Raw genomic sequence first — 22550 nt, 5'->3', positions numbered from 1 at the left:
ATTTACCAGGAACAATTATGTGGCAGTAGTTAAAAATCTAGTAAAGAATTAATCCATTGGCCAATATTTATTGTGCAATTTGTTCACAAATAGTCATTCTGTAATGTGTTAACCTGTAAATCGACTCCCTTCATCAGAAACAATATTCTTCAAAGTGGATACCAATCCTTAAAAAGCCACAGAAATTCCTACATTCAACAAATATTTTTGGGCTACAAATGACAAGCCTGGCCGACACTTTCTACTCTGCTCCCAAAACACAGAAGGACCACTGCTAATAGGTAGTAAAAAACAATAAATAATTATTGTCTCAGTATAAGGTGACCATATTTTTGAAACAAGAAAAGCGACATTTAACATTGCATAAAATTGTTTCGTCACAAATACGAACATTTAGAAACTAATAATAAACAAATAAATAATGTGTATCTTACGTGTATAGTAGCTCTAAATTCACTCCTTCGCTATCATCTGGAGCTATTATAGAGGATTTTAAATCTTCAGAACAGTCTTCATTATTACTTATGTCCTCATTTTAGCGTCCATTGTCCTTACCACCATTGGAGGTTGTAAAGAAGCATCGAACGTGAGTCCATTATCCGTATCTTCAATTGGAAAGTTGTCTATTATGTAAGCAACGAGACTGAAACGTATAAATAAGAGCGCAAAGAAAAGCCCGTACACTTCCATTTGCATTTGAAATAGCTGGATAATAATGGTTTTAGTCAGTCATGTCTTTACTAGCTCTCGCTATTTTACAGTCAATAGTTTTAATTTGACCGTCTTTCCATTCAAATCTGTAGCTCGTGGGTAGTCGGTAAGTCGAGGTTACGTATGTTCTTCGGGCCTAGGCTTAAAATGGCTGCTGTGTGGCATAGCGTGTGACGAACAACCAGTGCGCAAGAGTATAGTCAGGTCTTAACTGCATACTTTCATTATATGGTCCACACTCTCAAGCTAGGTCATTTGTGGGAGCCGACATTGTGCCAGAGTGTTTCCCTTATTAAATATAAAACATGAAGCCAAGTGGATGATGTTTTGTTGAGAGCTCTAATTACGAATAACTTAAAGATGTGCCTGAGTTTGTATTGATGGGTAGATAACACCTGAGAGCACACTCTCAACTCGTTTTCTTTTTCTTCCTGCATAATTTTTAAGGGCAGAGATTCAATAGATCTTGATATGCGGGGAGCTGTGGTAGTCTAAACTTTTGGAAGACGACAGTCAGTTTCGCCCCACTCTCGTATAGTGCTAGTGAACAGACTCTCGCTTCTGCTTACACGGCACGTAGTATTCGCAAAAGCTCTGTGGGTGAAAAGCTCTCATATGTATAGCTTAGCATTTGCGCAGTCAGCTGGCACTAGCTTCAATAGAAAATGGGCGTATATTATTTATGATACTTACGCGTTACGCAATACGATTAAATAGTAGTGTTCCATTTTATTTTGTAATTTATTTTCCCTTCTATACGGATCGAGCTAACCACCATGAGCAGGAGACAGAGAGATACTGCACGCCACTACGCTTTTGGAAGTGCAAAGCGTAAAGCAAGAGATGAAAAGGAAAGACATACGCTGTTAAATCTAAAACACGTAAACTGTCTGAGTTTTTTAATGTTCAGAGTGATTTTGTCGAATATACAGAAAATGAAGTACAAAATGCAAAAGCTGTAGTTGATGGTAAGGATGATAGTTATTTCAAAATTTTAAACATGGCTGAAGCAGCAACTGTCGAAAATCTTGACGGTAAATGATAACAACCAAACAGTTGCAGGACAAAGATTTATTGAAATCCTTGATTACGATTTCGGTATAGCTAAATATACCTTCATCAAAAGCAAAAATACACCTGAACAGGGAGATACCTTCATCAGCAAAAATCTTAGCAACGTAACTGAGATAACGGAAAACACTTATAGCCTTAAGTGCCATGAAAAATTACCAGAAACTTTTTGTCACTTACAAAAATCACATCCTACAGTGGACCTGCATCAGCGAGAGAGGGCACTTGTGGTATACAAAAGGCACTCGCGCGCATTCAGTAAAATCCATACCTATTAACAATGGATACGACCCTATGTTAATTGAGCAAATTGTTTGAAAAGAAAAACAGCTGTAAAATGTTCCACCTAAGGAGATAACAGGGCGATAAGGAGTGAGGGTAATAACTTTATTTCTATTCCATTTTTGGGGAACGTGTCATATAAGATAAGGAGAATTCTACAGAAACAATTCCCCCACCTGCCCTCGACTGTGGTATGTCATATTTGCCAACTTTCTAGTGCAATGTTCAAGTGAATGTTCAGTGTTGTTCGTCTATCCAAAGTGTTGCGAACAGAAATCATGCTGTCGCTGGGTGTGAATTTTATGTCTCTTGCGAACAGAAACCAGACTGTCGCCGTGTTTTTTAATTGTCTGTCTATTCTTTTACCTGTCTGCTTCATACGTATTTTACTAGTATCATCATCTCTTTGTTTCAATGTTTTAAGTTCCACGATTTTTTCCGCCATATTACCATTTAAGTCTCCGATTTTATCGCCACTTTTTATTATTTATTATCTTCTTCTTTTTAAAACAAATTCTGTAGGCTGAAGAGCGGCATACCAAGCTGCTGCCAGCCCGCCCCCTTCGGGGAGAATCGAAACTCAATAAAGAAACAAAAAAAAAAACAGAAACAATACGGTTACAGAGTTGCCTTCCCGTAGACAATAGCTTAAAATAAAGAGTGATTCATACTATTGGGGCACGGGAGGAGCTTTGCATTAGATCCGGAGTTTACAAAATTACTTGTAATGACTGCCCCAACTATTACGTTGGACAGACTGGTAGAACCATTAAAGTAAGGTATCAAAGAACACGTGCTAGGTAAAAATGGGGTAAACGTGTACAATTCCACGTTTGCTGAACATCTATTGTTCTTCCAACATACGCCATGTAAACTGGATGACGTAGAATTGCTACACGAAGTGAGTAAGGGTTACAAACTGGACCTGTTCGAGGAATTAGACATTTTCAAACATATAGCTCAAAAAATTGGATTTATTCTTAACGAACAGGTGCAGCTTAGAGAAAAAAATTTTGGGTAGTTTCAAACCCCTTCTTGCTCTAACGTAATATCGTCTGACTAGAAGCTAGTTTTCTTGTCTGTTGATGCTAGTGAGATGTTCCTTTCCTGTCTTGTTCGGATTTTACGTGATTTTGATGATTGTTGTTCGCGGCTTTTGGTGTGTATGTGTGGTTTAAATGTTTCGTTTATGTTCTTTATTCATGATGACAGATGGTTTCGATTTACTACAACATTTTGTACGTTTTCGCTGGCATGTATCCTAGCCTTTAATTTGCGCGAGATTCTCTCACATAACACTAGTGCCCTCTCTCGTTGGATATGTTCCTTAGCGCAAGCTTCGTCTGCTTGACACAAGGGTACAGGCAAATTGGTGTTCCTATTTTCTATTGTATGCAGGTGTTTTAAATGATTCTGATATGTTTTATTCATTAAGATAGAGGATTTGAAGTAGCATAACCTTTAAAATTTTGACGCGCATGAGTATGTATCCCGGGATTTAATGCACGCCAGTGTCTCGCGCATACTACAAGTACCCCCTCTCGGTGGAACTGTCTAACAAGGGGAGGCCGCCAATTGTGAAATTCAGATTCGATTCATACTGCGCATAATAAAAGCTCATGGCCAGAGGTGTAATGTGGCAAAGCACGAAGATGCACTTCTCAACAGTTGTCGAGAAAATCGACAGTTAAAAGAAACCGTTGCGGTGAAATACTCTCTACGATTAATAATTTTCCACAGCGTCGTGGCGCCGCGGTAAGCGCTCGGGTTCGTAATTCGAAGGTCGCCGGTTCGAATCTCGCGCCATGAAGTTTTTTTTTATTATTAGTTTTTTGTAATTCAAATTATATATATATATATATATATATATATATATATATATATATATATAAACTATTAATGAACTACTTATGCATGTTGGTGAAGGCGGATCGCTCTCCAATTGTACCGCCTCTATTTTTCCGTTTGTTTAACAGGGTGTACCAAAGCTCTCCCGTCCGCACTGATTTTCGACGATGTTATAAGTTGCGCTAGGGACCGCATCTACATTCTTTCGAAGTTAGCAGGCAACTACGCTGTTATGCGGCGGCTCGTTTCGGCCCATTCAACATCTGTCCTTCAAGTGTAACGAGCGAGTAACGGAGTTTATATTTCATACCTGCCACAGCAAGTTTGTGTTCGTGGGGTCTCTATTCTAATTCGAACTTTTGACTTACGCTACACGTATTCGTTTCGGAATATTGTTTCTACGTCTTCCGTTAACTATACGTGGTTAACATTATGAAGATAATTAATAACATTTGTGAAATACAACTTTGTTTGCGGAAAACATAATGATGTTCGAAGTCGCCAGTTTTTCCACGACAAACGACTTTCAACAACTTATTATATGCATAATTGTTGCAACTGATTGCCGGGAATTTTATATATATATATATATATATATATATATATATATATATATATGAATTACAAAAAACAAATACTAAAAAAAGTAGCATGGCGCGAGAATCGATCCGACGACCTTCGGATTACGAATCCGACCGCTTACCGCTGCACCACGACGGTATACAAAACTAGTAATCGTAGAGAGTATTTCACCGCAACGGTTTCTTTTAACTGTCGATTTTCTCGACAACGGCTGAGAAGTGCAATCTTGAATTTGACTGTGACGTCACGGGCAGGTGTGAGGGCTCACGCTTCATATCAGACGTGTTTGATTTTCAGTCGAGAGTTTGCCTCGTCTGTGGCTGTGTCGGATTACAACATCTAGTGCTACGAACAACAAGATGGCAACTAGTGCCATTAAAGGTCGTGTGATCAAGTTGCAAGACAGTGAAACTTTAGAATTTCTGGAACTTTACGTTACTGAGCAGGTCTTGTATGATGTAAGCAGAGAAGAATATAGAGACAGAGATGCAAGAATGGCTGCTGCCAAAAGAATTAGTCATGCGCTCCAAATTCCAGGATTCGGACCGAAAGAAGTAATTGTGAAATTTAAAAACTTGAGTAGTTCGTATTGTCAGGAACTGAAGAAAATAATCGAAAGCGAACGGTCTGGAGCTGGCACTGACGAAGTTTATAAACCGAAAATCTTCTGGTTTGACAAGATGAATTCTTTCATTCACCCATTCGTTCAGCAACGACCCACACTATCAAATCTGGTAAGTGAAATAAGTTTGTTTCCATATTTGAAATTTTATACATTTTCAAAATTGTTCCTTACATTTACATTATTACAACAGTTTTTATAATGATTATACAGAATAGTAGGTATATCATAGGAACTGTACCAGCTCCTTTTAATACAACAATATCTAGCACTGTAACAATACATTATTATGATAACATATATCTAGCAATGCATTTACGTTGTGACACATAGTAATTGAAGACAATCATGTACAAAATAACTGAGCACAATATTGACACTGATGTACTCTACGGTTCTGTATTTGGAGCGTCGCCGAGTAGTACATTTTGCCAGGGCACAGCACCTTCATTATTAAAGTAATCACGGTACTTATCCCGAATTTGTTGTGCCTGTCGATGTGGATGTCTGTTAGCAGTTTGCTCTGACCACTATGGGACTTAACTTCTGAGGTCATCAGTCCCCTAGAACTTAGAACTACTTAAACCTAACTAACCTAAGGTCATCACACACATCCATGCCCGAGGCAGGATTCGAACCTGCGACCGTTGCGGTCGCGCGGTTCCAGACTGTAGCGCCTACAACCGCTCGGTCACACCGGCCGGCGAAGTCAATTAAACCTCGTGAGATGTAGGCGGGATTCGTTTTCCGCAGCCAGTTGTACAACGAGCAGCAGGCTGGTACTACTTTGTCCACCGACTGTATTTTTAAAGATATTGGTTTTTCAAATACTCCAAATTTACTCACAAGTATACCGAAAGTATTTTCTACAACTCTTCGAGCCCTTCAAACTCGATAGTTGTAGATTCTTTCCTGTCGAGACATGTTACGCCGACTGTAAGGTTTCATCAGATAAGTCTTTAGCGGAAACGCATCATCCCCTACAATAATAAAATCACTTGGCATTGCAACGGAATTTGTCTCCAAAGCTTTGTACAATGAGCTATTTTGAAATATACCACCATCAGAATTTCTTCCTTTAGCTCCTACATCAGCATACAGGAAACAATAATCGGAATCAGCTAAAGGTAGCAATACAATACTGAAACCACTTTTGTAATTGTAACAATCAGATCCAGTAGCGGGAGAGGCACGAATGATAATGTGTTTTCCGTCCAAAGCTCCTGCACTGCCTGGAAAGTTCCATCGTTCTCTAAACCCATATTCTATATTTTTCCATTCATCTGAAGTTGCCGGCGCCTGAAACAAAATTAATGTTTTGATTGCAGGTGTCACCAATAAACACAAATGAACAATCACAACTGGAAAAGCCACAATCCCTATCTGTAGATTTAACTGCTGTTGACGATCTCAACGAGACCACGCCAAGCACATTACAGATTCCAGCATAAACTGAGACACCCAGGGCAGTACTAAAACGAAAAGTGCCTTCAAGTCCATCGCAGCCTTCATCATCAAAAAATCGGCGAAAAAGTTCTGCACGACTCCCAAGTCTTTTATTTTATTTTATTTTTTATTTTTATTTTTTTTTTCTTCCGTGCGCATTGAGAAATTAGAAGCTATTTGAAATCGTGCTGCAGTAATGAACCAAGAGGACTCCTACGACTATTTCGGAAAGTATGTTGCGTCAATGCTACGCAGTATTGGGCCACCAAATTGCCATGAGGCTTCAAGAGTCAATTACGTCACAAATAACAAATGCGATGTGCCCACCACCAACTCCCTCCAACCAATCAACACTACCAAGTGAGAGAGAATCAAATATATGAGTGCTGATTTCTCAGATTACTATTTATTTACAAATTTATAGATCGATCTTATTTTAGTACTCAAACGATTACTTTCTTTCTATGGTGGTAACATTTTTAATGATCTATATTATTATCTGATCAACCATTTTCGTATTATTGTTTCTTTCTATTCCTTAAATACTTAGACCTAGAATACTCGTACATTACTATGTTGAAAATTCAAATAAAATAATAAACGAAAAAGTTGTATACTATATGTTATTGTAATTACCTGTATATATTCCATAAATGCCTTGTGGACCGCTTCGCAGGTTTCAGGTATAAATTTACTAATTGTGTTCTTTGGAACACGAAATAAATATTCCAGACTTTTAAAAGAGTCCCCTGTGGCTAAACAGCGTAAAGTTACTTGAAGTTTAAATTTTGCTTTTACTGCTTGTCTCATATTAGTATCTGATTTTGAAATCAGAGGTGAAACGCGTTCCAAAAGGTAGTCAAACTGCGCCTGAGACATTCGTAATAAGTTTTTGAAATCTTCAGGGTAATGGTTTCTTAGTTCAATGTCAACCAAATTATGTGCCCTCGATGTTCTTGGAAGTATCCAGTTCCTGACCCACCATCGTCTTTTCTTCCGTTTTTCTTGAGGTTCCACCAACCGATTCATTCTCTGTGGCAAAAACCGAACTCACCAAACCAAAACTCTCGATAAGGAGCTCGTTCATGGCCGGCTTCGCGCGATCAACTGAATCACGCTTTCGTTGACACTCCACTCGGCGTGAACTGTCCACGCCCCACGACTGATGGTTTCACTCCTGTCATGGCACGAAATCAAGCACGAAAGCGTGGCACACATTCGTGCTCACGCCGTGTGGGAACCCAGCTGGATCTCAGCTATGTTGCTAAGAGTTTTGCTAATGAAGGTGTATTTTTGCTTCCGATGAAGGTATATTTAGATATACCGAAACCGTGGTCAAGGATTTCGATAAATCTTTATTCTGCAACTGTTTGGCTGGTCGTTTACTGTGAAGATGATAGTTATACTACAGAAGATTCATCAGAATATGCAACTTTTTCCGATGTAGTTACGTTTTCCACAAGTGATATAGCAACTGAACAGACGGCAAGCCTCCCCAGTTCAGCCATATCGTCTCCAAGCCCAACTGAATTGAAAAGCACAGGAAGTCCTATCGGCCCAGAGACCTCGTCTTCAAGGCAAGGAGAAGACGAAAAAATGTTACAGCCTTCTGACATTACTACATCTGGTAAAAGTGGAACACAAAGTGAAAGCAAAACGTATTCTAACGATGCTGGTGAGAGGCCAAACAACTATGATAGAGATTATTGGATTATGAAAGGAAGTAGCGAAGTTCAGCATATGATTCAAATGGCTCTGAGCACTATGGGACGTAACATCTATGGTCATCAGTCCCGTAGAACTTAGAACTACTTAAACCTAACTAACCTAAGGACATCACACAACACCCAGTCATCACGAAGCAGAGAAAATCCCTGACCCTGCCTGGAATCGAACCCGGGCGCGGGAAGCGAGAACGCTACCGCACGACCACGAGCTGCGGACTCAGCATATGAGCAGTAGTGTTTTGTCTTCAATGAAAATACATGAGAAGGAAAATATACCAATATTCTGTAGAAGGTCGTTTTTCATATACAAACATAAACGATCGAATAAAACTTACATGAGAGATTGGTTACGCCATTCAGAAGGCAAAGGGCGACTGTTCTGTTTTGTTTGAACAGTGGCAGATTCTGACGGCACGGCACTATTTACGAAAGACAGATTAGATGACTGGAACAATGTAAATATTTTGCTGAACAGACTTGAAGAAAGCAGTTCGCATAGAAAAGTGACAATTTCCCTGTTGGTTCTAAAAAACAAGAATGCACGTGTCGATTCTCAACTTGTAAGCCAATTTGAGAGCGAACAAAACTATTGGCGAACACTCTTATAACGAATTGTTGCAGTTATAAGTTTTTTAGCTGAGTGACGGCTAGCATTTCGTGGCAGTGATGAAATTGTTGGTTCATCCCACAATGGAAATTATTTAGGGTTATTGGAATTACTAGCCAAATTTGATGTGTTTCTGGCCCAAATTATACGTATTCATGCAAATAAAGGAAAGGGACATATGTCATATTGGTCAGAAACAATGTGCGACGAATTTATCCGTGTAATTGCATCAGCCATACTGGATCATATTATTTGCGAAATTAAGAGCTTCAAATACTATTCACTCTCACTGGACTCTATTCCTGATATGTCTAACGTAGACCAACTTACTCTGATAGTGCTCTACGTCCTACCATCCGGACCAGCGGAAAGATTTGTGAAGTTGTTAGATGTGGAAGGTCATACTGCAGAACAACTCTCCCAAAGCTTATCATCTTTTTTAACAGAGAATGGCATTAATATCAGAGATTGTAGTGGGCAAAGCTATGACAATTCCAGTAACATGAGTGGCAGGTACACTGGCTTGGAAGCACGAAATAAAGATATAAATAAGTACGCTGAATATATTCCTTGTATTTCACATTCGCTAAATTTGGTCGCCAAGTGTGCTGCAGAATGTTGTACAGAAACATCCATTCTCTTTGATTTCCCTGAAAGCCTCTATACATTTTTTTTCCTCTTTTACCTGTCGATGGAGCCTTCTTTTGAAAGCACTGAAAAATGATAGTACTAAAATGCCGATTTTGAAAAGGTTATCGGACTCTAGGTGCTCAAAAAATGGTTCAAATGTGTCTGAGCACTGTGGGACTTAACTTCTGAGGTCATCAGTCCCCTAGAACTTAGAACTACTTAAACCTAACTAACCTAAGGACATCACACACGTCCATGCCCGAGGCGGTCGCGCGCTTCCAGATTGTAGCGCCTAGAACTGCTCGGCCACTCCGGCCGGCTCTAGGCAGTCAGCCAGAGCTGATGCTACGAAGGCACTTTTGTGTGGTTTTCATGCAATCAAACAAGTTTTGGATGGCGTATCTACTAATATGCATCAGAAGGTAGAGTGTCGCAATCTGGATTACGGACTGAATTTGAAATGAGTAAGTTGGAACTGGAATAATGTATGTCGCATGAACAGAATCCTAAACACTTGCTGTGAATGCTTATCCAGATGATTTAGAAGAGTCGCTAGGTGACGATCTGGTACAGTTTGCTGAGCTGCTGAACACAGATATCGCTGCTGCCATTGGCAGAAAAAAGAACGAAGCTTTGGAACTACAAATTTACAAATTTTTAATGGAAAATTCGTTAGGATTGTGTTTTCCAATTGTAGAACTAGCCCCTCCACATTTACTTAAAGTATCTTTAATGATCACCAACTGCAGTAGACAACGTTCTTTTTCAGCATTAAAAATGGTGATATCAGCATTAAAAATGAATTAAGAAATACGAGGTGCTATCCAAAGTTTTCGGGACTGGTGCTGCCGTCTGTTGAGAATCTTACCTTTGGACTAACGGCCACCATCACCCTCGAAGTAGTTCCCATGCGCGCGTACACACCGGTCCCAGCGCTTCTGACACTGGTCAATCGTTTTCTGGAAGTCCTGTTCTTTGAGGGTGTTTATCACCGCCAGCGATACTTCCTGAATCCTCTCTAGAGTGTCGAACCGGCGGTCTTTCACCTTGAGTTTCAGGTTTGGGAATAACGCGAAGTCACAAGGTTCCAAATCTGGCGAGTACGCTGGGTGGGGTACAACCGCCATGTTGTTTTTTACCAAAAAATCCTGGTGAGCAAGGACGTTGCACAGGGCGAGTTGTAATGCAGCAGCCAGTTCCCTTGGCGCCAGAGTTGGGGCCATTGGTTGGGTGGTACGAATTCTTTGTGCACAGTTCCCTTGGTATCAAAGAAAACGATGATCATGCTCATCACATTGCTCTTCACCTGTCTCGCTTTTCTGGGTCTTGGAGAGCCCGGGCTCCTCCACTGGGGCGACTGTTGCTTTGTCTCTGGGTCCCCCACACACTGGTTGAATCATTGCAAGGGTCTCCGCAGCACTCTTCCCGAGATTCGCACAGAATTTTGTTCGCGGATCCATCGTAAAATCGCCAAATAGCAAACACAGAGTACTACGGAAATCACTGTGGACATGCAACACGTGCTCCCAGCTGAATGCCACTCCGCACGCTGACCCATCAGATTTGCAGCTCTCGCCACCTACCAGTACGGTTTTGCCGCAGTGGATACACCGGTTCCAGTGGGATCATCGAAGTTAAGCGCTGTTGGGCGTGGTCGGCACTTGGATGGGTGACCATCCAGGCCACCATGCGATGTTGCCATTTTTCGGGGTGCACTCAGCCTGGTCATGCCAATTGAGGAGCTACTCGACCGAATAGTAGCGGCTTCGGTCAAGAATGGGAGAGCGGTGTGCTGACCACACGCCCCTCCTATCCGCATCCTCCACTGAGGATGACACGGCGGTCGGATGGTCGCGGTAGGCCACTCGTGGCCTAAAGACGGAGTGGAGTAACTAGGGCCTCCTGTCAGGTAGACCGTTCGCCAGGTGCAAGTCTTTCGATTTGACGCCACTTCGGCGACTTGCGCTTCGATGGGGATGAAATGATTAGGACAACACAACACCCAGTCCCTGACCGGAGAAATTCTCCGGCCCAGCCGGGAATCGAACCCGGGCCCTTAGGATTGACATTCTATCGCGCTGACCACTCAGCTACTGGGGGCGGACAACGTCTAAATGACCTCAGTATAATGAACATTGAATACGATTTGCCCAGAGACGTTGATCTAACTTATTTCTAAATTTTCCGAAATTAAATCGAGAAAAGTTTATTTGTAACAATCTTGTAAGGGGATGCTCACCTGCGAGTTTCTTACTACTGGTACTATAGCCCCAATGCGGGTTTTCCCAAAGTTTCAAATCTTTATAAATTATTTTCACCATTTTTCCTAGTTTGCCTAGGGTACATGCTTTGCTCTACTTACGCTAATTTTAGCTTCGTTTAATTTTTGTTCGTCTACGCGGTTTTGACTAGGTTCAAATCTGCGGTGAAGCTCTCTTCACTGCTGGGGCAGCTTCCTAACACCCCTGTCGAACAACGGTGGAGCTTTTCCAGCCCTCAGAACTTTGCCTGGCACATAGCTTTTTAAAGCATATTGTACAATAAACTGTGTGGCTGGTCCCGGCGGAGGTTCGACTCCTCCCTCGGGCATGGGTATGTGTGTTTGTCCTTAGGATAATTTAGGTCAAATAGTGTGTAAGCTTAGTTTCAAAATGGTTCAAATGGCTCTGAGCGCTATGGGACTTAACATCTGTGGTCATCAGTCCCCTAGAACTTGGAACTACTTAAACCTAACTAACCTAAGGACATCACACACATCCATGCCCGAGGCAGGATTCGAACCTGCGACCGTAGCAGTCCCGCGGTTCCGGACTGAGCGCCTGAACCGCTAGACCACCGCGGCCGGCTGTAAGCTTAGGGACTGATGACCTTAGCAGTTAATTTCCGTAAGATTTCACACACATTTGAACTTGTTTTTTTTTTTTGAACAATAAATTTATCCATTTACGCTAAATATGTTCATTGGCGTTTATCTGGCAATTTCACTTTCAGAACTGAATGCTTGATGTCGACTGTTGAGGTAATGAGAATTCTGTTTCTTGTTGTACTTATTAAACATAAATATCACCATAGCTTCGTTTACATTGCTGTTATCACACGCATTCAGTGATATTGTGGCCTCCTTATGATAATTAATTCCATACTCTACCTTAACTGGGTCGAAAAGTTCGGCGTTGTTTGTAACCAGTAGATCCAAAATGTTGTCCTCTCTCTCTGATTAGGTGCTGAAGGTAATTTTCGGATTATTCATTTAGAACAGCTGCACACGATTCCCCACCGATACTACCCCCCTTAATCATTTGAGTCTCTTAGTCTACAAACGATATGTTAAAATCTCCCCCTAATGCTTTACGAGCGTCTTCTCCAACTTATTCCTGAAATGCTCCTCCACTACTGCTCGTAGGGCAGGGTATCTCTAAAAATTTCTGAGCGTCATGTTGGATCAACTTTAACACAAGTCTCCATCCGAATTATTTCGCTTTCGCATTGCTTACTAACTTGTATTATTTATTGCTATTAACACGCCCCTACACAAGTATTCATCCTAATATTTCCATATATATGAAAAAGTCATTGTCCCAACTGACTGATTCCCACACTGACTCGTCATTGCCGGCCGAAGTGGCCGTGTGGTTCTAGGCGCTGCAGTCTGGAACCGCAGATCGCTACGGTCGCAGGTTCGAATCCTGCCTCGGGCATGGATGTGTGTGATGTCCTTAGGTAAGTTAGGTTTAAGTAGTTCTAAGTTCTAGGGGACTAATGACCTCAGATTGAGTCCCATAGTGCTCAAAGCCATTTGACTCGTCATTGCGCACCACAATCCGCTAAGAATAGCAACTTGAAATATGGAGAGGCTATTGACCTTATACTGTAGGTGTCGTTTAAGGAGGGGTTTTACGAAATTCCACCCTTAAGGGCATGAAATAGGCGATGAGGTTTTTTGAAAATATGTCACTATTAAGGCAATTTTGAAGCTAGAGCTACGAAAATTTGCATTTCGTTTCCCGGTCAGGAACGAAGAAATATAAGTTTCAGCATTTCTGGAAAAGTTAACTCCTATGGAGTGAAATTGTGGGTGAAAGTATTCTGGAGAATAACCATTATTAAAGAACTACAATACTTAAGTATTTTTAAACCAACATATATGAAAATTGCTATTTGATTTCTTAATTAGAAATTAAAGAATATGTGTTTCAGTGTTTTTTGAAATTCAGTCCTTTACTGGCTGAAATAGGGGATGAAAGTTTTAGTGGCAATATTTCATTATGCAATCATTTTTTTTATCTAAATCTATGAAAATTTAAATTTGGCTTCTCTGTTAGAAATAAAAGAAATACACATTCCACTGCCATTAGAAATTCAGCCCCCAAGGAGGTGAAACAGGGAGTGACATTTGCATAGAAATATTTCATTGTGAAAACATTTTTAAAGCTAAATCTATGAAAATTGGTATTTGGCTCTCGGTTGGAAATGAATAAATATGTATTCGACTGTTTTTGGAAGTTCAACCCCTAAGGGGGCGAAACAGAAGCAGGCTGATTCACTGACTCATCATTGCCCAGCCCAAATCTCTAACGATATGAAGTTGGAGTTTCAAGAGTGTGTTGATCTTGTACTGTAGGGAACGTTAGAGAAGGAATTGTTCGAAATTCCACACGTCAGGGGGTGAATTAGAGGATGAAGGGTTTTTTGAAAATATATCGCTATTAACACAGTTCTGACGCTAGAACTCCGAAAATTGGTACAGTGGTACCTCGCTTAGCGAACACCACCCTTAACGCACAATTCGCTCAACGAGCAAAACAAATTGTAAAAAAAAAAAAAAAAAAATACTTGCTTAACGAGCTATGTTTCGCAAAACCAGTCACAACGATTTAGCGTGACGTCACTAGCCGTTGGCGCGCGGCGGGGAAACATTCAACAATATGAACATCTTTCATTGTTGGCAGCGGCATATGAACAATGTCTGTAGTATGTACAGCAGTCTGGGTTTAGCGCTCATTCTGCTAGAATGTTGGTGCAGCTTGTCATCACACATTTTTCTAAACTTGTGTTCACACAGTGTTTTTTGTGTGTGAAAATTTTAATAACCTCCGTAGAAATGTCCCTAAAGAAAAAACCGCAATAACAGGACCATAAGAAAAAGAAAATGACCTTAGAAATGAGACGTAAAATTACTGATAAACGCTTTGCTGATTTAGTATGCATAAACAGTTGGTCTACATCAAATATTTGCGGTACCCTCAAGAACAAAGAGATCCTTCAAAGGGAGTGAGAAGAGAGTCTAAACAACGGTTTCGTATTCTGGAGGATGTCGAAAGTTTGCTCTTATTAGGGGTAAATGAAAAGCAATTGCAAGGCGACACTATTAATGACAACATCATTGTGAGAAGGCGAAAATGATTTTCGCTGACAAGAAGACGCCAGGATCGTCAGCGGCCAAAGAAGTGTTTAAGCCAAGCTATATGTGGTTTGAGAAGCTTAAGAGAAGAACCGGCATCAACAGCGTTCTGAGGCACGGCAAACCAGCCAGCTCCGACATAAAGCTGGCAAAGAACTTCACAACAACTTTAAGGTGAGCGTAGATTCTGAGAATCGCAAGTCCAGAAGAGCAGATTAAATGTGATATGGAGGTCCATCAAAAGGCTTGGATGACACATAATCATTTTTGTGACTGGATCAATGAAGTGTGTCTGCCCCAATATCTGAGTGATCAGCTCGACGGAATGCTATGCTAAGGGGCCCAGGTTCGATTCGTGGCTGGTTCGGAGATTTCCTCCGCTCAGGGACTGGGTCTTGTGTTGTCTTCCTCATCATCATCTCATCCCCATCGACGCGCAAGCCGCCGAGGTGGCGTCAAACCAAGACTTGCACCAGGCGACCGGTCTACCTGACAAAAGGCCCTCGCCACACGACAGTTAAATGTAATGAAGTGTTTCGTCCTTTGGTGAGAATATACAATACTGGCCATTAAAATTACTACACCAAGAAGAAATGCAGATGATAACGGGTATTCATTGGACAAATATATTATACTACAACTGACATGTGATTACATTTTCACGCAATTTGGATGCATAGATCCTGAGAATTCAGTACCCAGAACAACCACCTCTGGCCGTAATAAAGGCCTTGATACATCTGGGCACTGAGTCAAACAGAGCTCGGATGGCGTGTACAGGTACAGCTGCCCATACAGCTTCAACACGATACCACAGTTCATCGAGAATAGTGACTGGCGTATTGTGACGAGCCAGTTGCTTGGCCACCATTGACCAGACGTTTTCAATTGGTGACAGATCTGGAGAATGTGCTGGCCAGGGCAGCAGTCGAACATTTTCTGTATCCAGAAAAGTCTGTACTGGACCTCCAACATGCGTTCGTGCATTATCCTGCTGAAATGCAGAGTTTCGCAGAGATCGAATGAAGGGTAGAGCCACGGGTCGTAACACATCTGAAATGTAACGTCCACTGTTCAAAGTGCCGTCAATGTGAACAAGGGGTGACCGAGACGTGTAACCATTAGCACCCCACACCATCACGCCAGGTGATACGCCAGTGTGGCGATGACGAATACACGCCGGCCGATGTGGCCGATCGGTTCTAGGCGCTTCAGTCTGGAACCGCGCGATTGCTACGGTCGCAGGTTCGAATCCTGCCTCGGGCATGAGTGTGTGTGATGTCCTTAGGTTAGTTGGGTTTAAGTAGTTCTAAGTTCTAGGGGACTGATGACCTCAGATTTTAAGTCCCACAGTGCTCAGAGCCATTTGAACCATTTGAGGAATACACGCTTCCAATGTGCGTTCACCGCGATGTCGCCAAACACGGATGCGACCATCATGATGCTGTAAACAGAAACTAGATTCATCCGAAAAAATGACGTTTTGCCATTCGTGCACCCAGGTTCGTCGTCGCAGGCGCTCCTGTCTGTGATGCAGCATCAAGGGTAACGACAGCCACGGTCTCCGAGCTGATAGTCCATGCTGCTGCAAACGTCGTCAGACTGTTCGTGCAGATGGTTGTTGTCTTGCAAACGTCCCCATCTGTTGACGTGGCTGCACGATCAGTTACAGCCGTGCGGATAAGATGCCTGTCATCTCGACTGCTAGTGATACGAGGCTGTTTGGATCCAGCACGGCGTTCCGTATTTCCCTCCTGAACTCACAGATTCCATATTCTGCTAACAGTCATTGGATCTCGGCCAAAGCGAGCAGCAATGTCGCGATACGATAAACCGCAATCGCGATAGGCTGCAATCCGACCTTTATCAAAGTCGGAAACGTGATGGTACGCATTTCTCCTCCTTACACGAGGCAAGACAACAACGCCGGTCAAATGCTGTTTGTGTATGCGAAATCGGTTGGAAACTTTCCTCATGTTAGCACGTTGTAGATGTCGCCACCGGCGCCAACCTTGTGTGAATGCTCTGAAAAGCTAATCATTTGCATATCACAGCATCTTCTTCCTGTCGGTTAAATTTCGCGTCTGTAGCACGTCATCTTCGTGGTGTAGCAATTTTAATGGCCAGTAGTGTATTTGCTTGGGATAAATCTGCCACCTCATATCTTGTTTGTTATGGACAACGCCCTTGCCCGTTCTCCATGCCTATAAAACCACATGCTTGAAGAATTTCAATTCATGAAGATCCAATTTCTGCTTCTCAACACCACTCCGTTACTCCAGCCTATGGGCCAGCAGATTATTTCTAACTTTAAGAAGCTCTACACCAAAGCACTCTTCGAGCATTGTTTTGAGTTGACTGAAGCCACCAATCTCACTTTCAGAGAGTTTTGGAAATATCATTTCAACATCGTTGCCTGCGTCTAGACGATCGAAAGGGGTGAGAAGGGGTTACCAAAAGAGCTCCCACTTCCGCTTGGAAGAATCTTTGGCCAGAGTGCTTTGCCGAATGTGACTCTGAGGCATTTGAGTCAGTACTTGTGGAGCCAGTAGTCGACGAGGTTGTTCTTTGGCCAAGAGCGTGGGACTGGAAGCAGATAACAACGATCACAGCCAAGAAATGACCACCGAAGATCTTATGGAGTTGCAATACGTTTCACAGCACGAGTTGTGAAGAAGAGTTTTTCGGAGGTGGAGGAGGAGGCGGTAACAGCAAAACACCAACCTTCTGGCGCAATAAGAGAAATGATGAAAGCACGGGACTGGGTTGGATCGAACATTGTAAATTATCACCCCAATAAGGTAGTGGAGAAGAAATAAAAACTTTGAGGTTCACCGATGAAATTGTAATTCTGTCAGAGACAGCAAAGGACTTGGAAGAGCAGTTGAATGGAATGGACAGTGTCTTGAAAGGAGGATATAAGATGAACATCAACAAAAGCAAAACAAGGATAATGGAATGTAGTCGAATTAAGTCGGGTGATGCTGAGGGAATTAGATTAGGAAATGAGGCACTTAAAGTAGTAAAGGAGTTTTGCTATTTGGGGAGCAAAATAACTGATGATGGTCGAAGTAGAGAGGATATAAAATGTAGACTGGCAATGGCAAGGAAAGCGTTTCTGAAGAAGAGAAATTTGTTAACATCCAGTATAGATTTAAGTGTCAGGAAGTCATTTCTGAATGTATTCGTATGGAGTGTAGCCATGTATGGAAGTGAAACATGGACGATAAATAGTTTGGACAAGAAGAGAATAGAAGCTTTCGAAATGTGGTGCCACAGAAGAATGCTGAAGATTAGATGGGTAGATCACGTAACTAATGAGGAAGTATTGAATAGGATTGGGGAGAAGAGAAGTTTGTGGCACAACTTGACTAGAAGAAGGGATCGGTTGGTACAACATGTTCTGAGACATCAAGGGATCACCGATGTGGTACTGGAGGGCAGCGTGGAGGGTAAAAATCGTAGAGGGAGACGAAGAGATGAATACACTAAGCAGATTCAGAAGGATGTAGGTTGCAGTAGGTACTGGGAGATGAAAAAGCTTGCACAGGATAGAGTAGCATGGAGAGCTGCATCAAACCAGTCTCAGGACTGAAGACCACAACAACAACAACAAGGTAGTGGCTACACGCACTACAAATTTATTTGACGACATTACTGTGTCGCATTTTCGGCAAGTGTTGAAGCGTCGGCAGAAACAAATGACTGTAGATAGCTTCCTAGTAAAAAAGAGTTATTGATGTATCGTTAATAACAAAGTGCATTATACTGTACGTATAATTTTCTTTCAATAAATGGTATGAATAAGACAAAACTTTTAGTACTTTTTCTGCACGGAACGCACTATCGTATTTTACATTAATTTGTAATGAATAAACTGTTTCGCTTAACAAACACAACAAGTGAGCTTCTGGAACAAATTGAGCTCGCTAAGCGAGGTTTCACTGTGTTTAGTTTCTCAGTCAGGGTTATACCATGTTGAGGGGCACTTGTGTGGAGTTTCTGTCAATATCCTGTAAAATCGGGTCCTTCAAATGTGCTATGCGCACAGTTCGCCCCCTCCCTGCTCGTTCGCCTATTTTAATGGACCCACGATCAAACGAACGTCCAATAATGCCTTGAAATGTTGGTGTAATGTGGTTGGTGTCTGTGAGGGTCGTTGTTTTGGTATAGCCGTGCTGCCTCTCGACCGTTTCCATCTGCTTGTCGCCGGCCGGAGTGGCCGAGCGGTTAAAGGCGCTACAGTCTGGAACCGCACGACCGCTACGGTCGCAGGTTCGAATCCTGCCTCGGGCATGGATGTGTGTCATGTCCTTAAGTTAGTTAGGTTTAACTAGTTCTAAGTTCTAGGGGACTTATGACCACAGCAGTTGAGTCCCATAGTGCTCAGAGCCATCTGCTTGTCCGTACACATACACCATCTCTAGGGTGACCAGACGTCCGGATCAATCCGAACATGTCCTCCTTTGTAGCTCTTTGTCCGGGGTCCGGGCGGATCTTTACAGTGTCCGGCTTTTTTGCAAAGTTGAGCGTAATACAGTCAAATTTACAATTCGTCCCGTTCTATAGCTCTTTTCTTAATACTTTAACTATTGGAACAGCCTTCGTGATAAACAACGCACGAAGGCGGTGTTAGTAGGTGGCACCAGGATCGTCGATGTTATCGTTGATCGACCTATAAGCGAAAGCATTATATCGATTATTTAAAATTTTCGTTTCGTACCTTCGCTTTGTATTGGCTTGGCTCCGTGCAGTGCACGTATGATTTGTGAGTGTGATTTTTAACCGAGTGAGTTACGTAAAAATACTTGGCTATGCCTAAACGAAAGTGTACATTTTCTGCATAGTCAATCAATTTATTTGTATTCGGAAGGTTAAAGTGCAGCTTACATGTCGTCAGCTGCTGCTTGAATTGTAGATGTTGGTAGCTGGTGCGTCGAATGAAGGGAGGTGAATGCTCTTACGTTTTTCGCTTTGTAAATAATTCCGTGTTGTTGACATAACAAAACAATTGACGCCACACTGTCACCACAATCAATGTTTTTAATTTTTATTATATTGCTCAGTTAACCACCACCTGACCATCAGTAACAATTAACTACTAGTTTTACCGGTAATTCCCGGCACTCACGTGACTTGTCCAAAGCTGACGGGTGGTATCCTCATCTGCAGTTGACCATTTGATGTGTCCTCTTTTTTCGTCCTTTGAAGCTGTTTGTCCTCCCTTTTAAACAACTGCATCTGGTCACCCTAACCATCTCGGCTTGTTCCCGACATGAATATGGGACCATTTTGCTGCTTACAGTGTGCTGCATCAATTACACAGCCTGCAACACACAACGAACACACGGCACATGGTCAGAGGAACTGTCATTTGTCAGCTGCATCTGCCGTGGCAACGACGCAGTTACGGACAAATGTTCATAGGACATTTTTTCCTCTGTTTCCAGTTAGGAATTTGTCCCTGCAGTTTGGCGGTTTTATTGGAGTTCAACCTGTATAGAAGGCTGTGAGCAATCAAATGGGACGGCGTATGTCTATAGGCAACACAGCGTGTCTGTTGCTCGTTATCAAATCAAAGCACCAACTTCTCCATTCCAAGAATGTCTAAAGTACGTATTTGTGTTTTCTTACACATCATAGACATTGTTCTGCTTACTTGTACAAAATTTGTATGTAGTGGGACGTATATGACCCAGAAAACCTTACAGAATGTTAAAAAAAAAAAAAAAGAAATGGCGTGTGGTATGTCAAAGCCATCTTTAAATATTATGTTGGAAACTCGTATGCGATGTTTCATCTTTTCCATAGACAGAAGAATAAATGTGTTTTGATACTGATTTGTTATACTTTTTTCCTTAATCGTCCTCTAGATAAAATTATCTAAAATTAAAAATTTAGCTCTCAACATCCTAGGTTGACATGAAAACATCACTCAAGTTAGGTTCGTGGGCCAAATGTGTCCCGCTTCGCCGATTTTCAAAATCGGTCAGCTTAAGATATTTTTGCTTGTGAAAGTGTATTATTTATTGCACAGAAAGACAGATTTTGACATTTTTATTTTTCAAACATGTACAAAATAAATTTTAATTATTTAAGAGTTAATGTGGATTCCGAACCACGACGGAACTCTGCATTTTTCGCATCAAATCCTAGGATTTGCTCTGGATCGGACCCATGACCTTTGTATTTGTAGAGTGGCACTTTGCCAATTTTTTTTTCTAAATGGCTAAATTTTTCGCCTCTAAATTTAAGTATAAACTTTAATGGACACATGAAACCAAAACCAACTTCTTCTTTTTGAGGGTATGTTATAATTCAATTCGTGGCATTTTAGAATCAAAATTTTGTTCTCACTGAAGTGAGGGAACTGACATATACTTCTACATAAACTTCAGACTTCCTCTGAAAGAGCAGTTGTAGGCTCTTCAGTTTGGAACCGCGGGACCGCTACGGTCGCAGGTTCGAATCCTGCCCCAGGCATGGATGTGTGTGATGTCCTTAAGTTAGTTAGATTTAGGGGACTGATGAGCTCAGGAGTTAAGTCCCATAGTGCTCAGAGTCATTTTCCTCTGAAAGAATTTGTTTGGTGTTTTCCTTTTCAAATATCATTGTTTTTATAAAAAGTGTATGAATGGGCCGAATTTTCCTTTTTATGGTTGTTTCTGACCTTTCTTGGTGCAAAGATAGTTTGAATTGTGTTACAGATTCACCTCCATCGTTGATGACACAGTTTATGTAGCAATATGTAAGCTACAAGACATTGTAATTCTGTCAGAGACAGCAAAGGACTTGGAAGAGCAGTTGAATGGAATGGACAGTGTCTTGAAAGGAGGATATAAGATGAACATCAACAAAAGCAAAACAAGGATAATGGAATGTAGTCGAATTAAGTCGGGTGATGCTGAAGGAATTAGATTAGGAAATGAGGCACTTAAAGTAGTAAAGGAGTTTTGTTATTTGGGGAGCAAAATAACTGATGATGGTCGAAGTAGAGAGGATATAAAATGTAGACTGGCAATGGCAAGGAAAGCGTTTCTGAAGAAGAGAAATTTGTTAACATCCAGTATAGATTAAAGTGTCAGGAAGTCATTTCTGAATGTATTCGTATGGAGTGTAGCCATGTATGGAAGTGAAACATGGACGATAAATAGTTTGGACAAGAAGAGAATAGAAGCTTTCGAAATGTGGTGCTACAGGAGAATGCTGAAGATTAGATGGGTAGATCACATAACTAATGAGGAAGTATTGAATAGGATTGGGGAGAAGAGAAGTTTGTGGCACAACTTGACTAGAAGAAGGGATCGGTTGGTACAACATGTTCTGAGACATCAAGGGATCACCGATGTGGTACTGGAGGGCAGCGTGGAGGGTAAAAATCGTAGAGGGAGACGAAGAGATGAATACACTAAGCAGATTCACAAGGATGTAGGTTGCAGTAGGTACTGGGAGATGAAGAAGCTTGCACAGGATAGAGTAGCATGGAGAGCTGCATCAAACCAGTCTCAGGACTGAAGACCACAACAACAACAACATGTAAGCCTCGTGATTAGTCTCGTCTTTGAAACAGGGAACGTTTTGAAATCCGTGTGCAGTATCCTCTTGGTGTTATTTTCAGCCGTC

The sequence above is a fragment of the Schistocerca americana genome, chromosome 11, assembly GCF_021461395.2.
Source record: "Schistocerca americana isolate TAMUIC-IGC-003095 chromosome 11, iqSchAmer2.1, whole genome shotgun sequence".
NCBI lineage: Eukaryota > Metazoa > Arthropoda > Insecta > Orthoptera > Acrididae > Schistocerca > Schistocerca americana.
This window is presented reverse-complemented; position numbering follows the sequence as displayed.